Consider the following 5,624-nt stretch of genomic DNA (forward strand, 5'->3'; position numbering starts at 1 on the left):
CCCCCCCCCACACACGACTAAAGAAGAAACAAAATGGAGCCTGGGAGGGAGGGAGAGAGATAATCCTGCTGCTTCATCTGATTAGAGAGACTGGGCCTGTGCATAGCTAGCAACTCAGCAAAGGATAAGGAAGCATGGAGAGGGGAAAGAGAGGGGGTCAGAAGGAGGAGCAGATGGTGGGGGGGGTCACAAAAGAGGAGGAGGAGCAGGCGGAAAATAAAGTGGGGAGGGAAGAGAGGAGAATAAGGTGGGAGGGGGAGGAGTGACTACAGTGATGGTTATGAGAGCGATGTGGCAAAGTGTGGGTACCCGGGCACAGAGGGACTGCTGCTGCTACCTGGGGCATAATTGCTCCCTATTCTCACACAGACTGGAAAATATGGCTGGGAAACACCTGCTGCTTCCGTGTCTCTAAAGGCTGTAAAGAAGGAAATAAACAGCAGCTTTGCATGCATGGATTTGAAACAGGAATCTCCTGGTAAATTCAGAGGAGTAGCATCTGCTTGGGTTGAATAGGAGGAGGAGGAGGAGGACAAGGGATGTCCGGCTGGCCCAGTGGACATTCTGGCTAGTGCTTTACTATTTCTCCCACCCCTCGGGTTAACTCCCCTAAGAAGTTGGGGAAAAGAGGTCTGGTAAATTTTAGTTTAAATTTGAATCTCGTAATTATCAGGGCCTCAAAAAGAACTACAAACATAAGGCCTGAGGATGGCCAACACAGTGAATAAACTAGTCAGCAACAGATAGAACGGGCACAAATCAAAATGATTTTTCTATCACAAAGTTATTTTCTAGAGGTCATTTTCACTTTGTGGAAAAATCTTCATTGAACCAAAGTGGTTTAAAAGTATACGTTTATCAGCATTGGAACTGCCAAAATATAACCAGGCACACGAAGTGTAGCCTCTAGCTTGCAAGAATCCATAAGAAAATGCACAAAACCCAGCCCTTGATATTGCAGAAATACATAAGTGAACAATATCCAACTATCCAGTCACTACCTTGTCAATATTCGTTTATGAAAATGCACAACACACAGACTCAACATTGCAAAACACATATGGTAAGAGAATACTCATAAAACCTAGCTCCATACTGAAAAAGTGCATGCAAAAGCCACACAAAATCAGCCGTAAAACTACATTCAAGAACACACATCCCAGTGTCAACATTGCAAATACCCACAAAGACATTCAATACTAGAAGTCTGGGGGGTGTTTTGGATAAACATGCTGAACTTGAGATACTTAGCCAAACTCATGGAGCACTCTCTCTCTCTCATTCTCCCCTCTTCACAAAACCCCGCCACAAAAGGCTTCCCCTTATCTGAAGCTGTTTTTCTGACACTCAGGTCAAAGACTGCCCTCTCTGGTGATTTCAGAAAACAGCCATCAAGCCTGCTGCTCTTTTGTCTAGACCCTAGGCAACACAGACCTGCTCCAAACCCATTACTAAGAAGCACCAGAAAATAAGGGGAAATTCAAGATAGCCTGGTGGAAATGTGCAATATTGAGGGAGGGGTGTTTTGGCAGCAGGTTGGGTGCGGGGGGGGGGGGCAGGAAGAGAAACAGACAGAAACAAGAATTAGTATGGTGGATGGGTCTCTTACACCCAATTGGGCTGAACAGTAACGAGGCAATGGGAAGGGAGTACTTTGATGGTGGATGAAGAAAGGAAGCATAAAGCAAGGCAAGTAGGTGGGAGATGTCCCTGGTGAGGGAATCTGAAGCAGTGAGGGGAAGGAGGTTGTGTGAGGTCTCTGTGATAAGAGGGGAAGGTGGTGTGTCTCTAGGAAAAACAAGATAGCGCAAGAAGTGGACACTGTCCAGGTTTCTTTGCCTGGTATCCTCCCAGGCCTTTTACTGTTTACCCACTCCTGTCCCTGCATCTTTTATTTTCCCCGTGTAATTAGGTGGCTTCTATTTTGTTGTGGCCCATCCCCTCTCCTTTGGGTCCTCTCTCCCTTCTCCCCCACAAGACTGGCGGGTTATGTGGTAAAGGAAGGGGCAGCAGGAAGAAAGGTGGGGAGGTTTCTGGTGGAGGGAACTTGGGGTGGCGGGTGGAGAAAACAAGTGGAGCAGGGAGAAGGAAATCGAGTCTCACAACAGCAAAAACAAAACTCCATGACCTGTTTAATTTGTCCTGGTCATGAATGTGTTAATTTTTTTCCTGTTTAATATTGACATCATAAGCTCTCTTTATATCTAAGCTCTCATATAAAACCCTCATCACCACTCTTATCTCAGTCTGGCTGGGAGAGGGCGGGAGCAGACTCAGTTTCTGACGCTTCCCCTTCCCCGGAAAGAGATGAATAGGAAGGGGAGGGGGCTCTCTCTCAGCCTTCAAAGCTGGGCTTTACTGCCAAAATAAGGTGATTATCTGCATCCTTCCAGGCAAATTCTCTCCCCACACATAGGAATTGACCTCAGGCTGTAAAGTTGTAGGGCAGTAGCCGCTGTTGTGCTGCAAATCAAGGGTTAATAATTTTGTTTTATTGAGCAACAGCCTTTTGGAGTCTGTAAAGCATTTTTTAATCTGCAATGTTTATTGGAGCAATAAACCAAAACAGGTGTTTATAGTAGGCTGCTGGGGCTCACCTCAGGGATGTGAGGGAGGAGCTCACCAAATCAGCATGGTCCAGAATGTCCCCTTCAGTGTGCCCAAGAGGAGGGCAGGGATGCTCTGTGGGCAGTTCTTCCCTTGTCTGTACGGGAGGGGACAGGGCATGCCACTTCCACTATACTTTCTCTTCACTCCTTGCCCCCAACAAGAGATCCTCGGCCAAGGTGCCAAAGGGGCAGAGGTGGAAAGGCTGTTCTCGAAGGCACTGTTCCTTGGTAACTGTTGGTATACCAGCAGCATTCCATAGGTGTTACTGGGCAGGTATAGGAGAACTCAGTCAGTGACACCCTGGCTTCTGCAAACCCCCACTCTCCATGCTCTGTGAGGCTGGGAGCAATCACCCCTTCCAACCTCTACAATCTCCCAAACATTAGAGGGAACAATATACAGAAAACTCTCTGAAGCATATCTTAAAGCATTTCTTTCCTCTCAGGCCCTCTGCAGGAGGGGGTATTTGGCCTTCTAGTTTTTGTTTTGGATTTGCTCAGGAACACAGATACCCAAAACTGTTGACTGTTTGCATTCAAAGTAGCAAAATACAGATTATATGGATACTGAAGGATTCTGGTGACTTCTGACTTTTTATTTTTTAATAATTATATTTCCATGAGTGTCAAAATTCTCTCTTCTACCTCAGTCTCTACGACAATCTTCATGGTCCTCAGCCAATCAGCAGCAGAAAAAATGAGAAGGAAGAAAACTCACTGATTGATGGGGCGAGATGTGCTCTGAGATGGAGAGACCCAAAACCAAAAAATATCCCTGAGCCTAGGTCACTGCCATAAAGAGTGGCAAAGAGACTATTTTGAGGCATTGTAGGATTAAAGTGGTGATTAGGCTTTATAGTGGCCAGTCACACAAGTGTGAATTTCACCCCATAGTTCAGTAATGCATACCCTTATTGGCACACCCAACAATTTATTGTTGGTCACATATGCCTCTTTACTTTTACACTGAATGAGAACAAAAATAATTTAAAAATTCAATTTGGGGCAGTTTATTCAATGTATCTTTGTTAAAATAGTTCACAATGGAAGGAGAACTGAATATAAAAGATTATATACTTACTTAGATCAGAAGCTCTTTGCACAGGGACCATCTTTTTGTTCTCTGTTTGTACAGCACCTAGCACCATGCAGTCCTGTTCTATGAGTGGGGTGCTACTTAAAAAAAAAAACCTTTTAATTGTAGGTCTCTGGATTCCTCAGATGCTATCCAAACCTAGCGTGAGTTTGTGGCAGGGTTTGGGTGAGACATAGGGTCTGGGCAGGTGGGGAGAAACTTCACAGGATTGTGTTTTGCTTAAATTCACTCTCCCTGGGGTTTCTGGTTTATTTTTACAGGGTTCTTATGAAATAAAATTCTTGCATGGTTGCCAGCTCTCAGGGTATTTGGAGTTTTTCTTAGAGCCCAAGTTCCTTGAATCGTTTTATGACATAAGAATCTCAGCGGTGTTGCTTGGTTTGTAAAATAAGTTTCTAGCCCTTAGTGCAGTGAACAAAAGCTTCAAAATGTAACTCCTGAAGGTTCAGAGGGCAGAAGGTAAAAAGAACCCAACATGTGTTATTTCAAAAATATCATGATTTAAAACCTGTCTCGTCATTTTGCAGGGCCTGACTCATGCTGTTTGAACACATGTGGATGGCAATACGCAGTGGTGAGCTGGAGCTGGTTCGCTGGAACCAGTAGTTCCAGCCAAAAGCTGGAGCACCCACACGGAAAATTTGGTGGGTGCAGAGCCCCCACCAGCAGCTCCCCGCCCCGCACCCAGCCCACCTCCACTCCACCTCCTTCCTGAACGCACTGCCCTGCTCTGTTTCTCCACCCCTGCCCCCGCCCGGCTTCCTGGGAATCAGCTGTTAGCGTGGAAAGCCTGGGAGGGCTGAGAAGCAAGTGGAGGCTTTGCGCTCAGGCCCAGGGAGGCGGAGCAGAGGTGAGCTGGGGCGGGGGTGGGCGCAAGGAGGGCCGCCCGCGCCACAGCAGGTAACCCAGGGCACGAACAGGGGAACCGCTCCCCGCCCCAGCTCACCTCCACCTCCGCCTCCCTGGGCCTGAGTGTGAAGCCACCGCCTGCTTCTCAGCCCTCCCTGGCTTCCCACGCGAACAGCTGATTCGCAGGAAGCGGGGGTGGAGAAGCAGAGCGGGGCAGTGCGTGCAGAGGCGGAGTGGAGGTGAGCTGGAGCCGGGAGCTGCCTTTCCCCGTGGGTGCTCCAGCCCTGGCGCACCCACGGAGTCGGCACCTAAGGTGCCACTTTTGATGTGATCAGTGGGGGGAGCGGCCGCTCCCCCTGCTCCCCCCCAGCTACGCTACTCTGCCCCTAGGAGTCAGAGGGACCTGCCCGTTGCTTCCTGGGAGCTGCCCCAGGTAAACACCGCCAGAACTCCCCACCTTGCCCCCGGCAGTTCCTTTTGGCTTTTAGAGGCAGGGTGGGCACCACTATAGTGGCCCACGAGACCCTCCTGCCCGGTTCTGGGGGTAGTCAGGGGACAGGGGAAGGGGGTGGATAGGGCATAGGTCCCGGGGTAGGGGCATCAAGGAACACGGGGGGTTGGATGGGGCAGGAGTCCCGGGGGGAGGCGGGGCAGGCCACACCCCCTTTGTGTGGTGAGGAGGGAACTTGTTAAGATTTTGGCACCTCATCACTGGCAATACTGAGTGCAGCTGAAATCCTTAAACTCCAAATCCAGAACTATCTGTACACACAAAACCAATATAAGCAAACAGAGCACCCCCATCTGTTTCTCGAACACCCCCATCCTGGCTTTCAAGCCAGTACTTCCTACCTCCCCAGCCTAACTAGGCTCAGTTGGAAGTGCCTCTCTCAGTTGACTGGGAAAACTCAGCTTGGATTTCACTCACAGAAGCCCCTCCTCTGCTTTGTAGCAAGGCGGGCTCTTCCCTTATGGGAGCCACAGGGGTGTGGAGTATATCATGGCTGCAGGCTCTGCTAAAGAGGGTTCAGGAAGGCTTTTACTCACTGTCACATGAGTCTATTCCATTT

Source organism: Lepidochelys kempii, chromosome 7 (genome assembly GCF_965140285.1).
Source record: "Lepidochelys kempii isolate rLepKem1 chromosome 7, rLepKem1.hap1, whole genome shotgun sequence".
Lineage (NCBI taxonomy): Eukaryota > Metazoa > Chordata > Testudines > Cheloniidae > Lepidochelys > Lepidochelys kempii.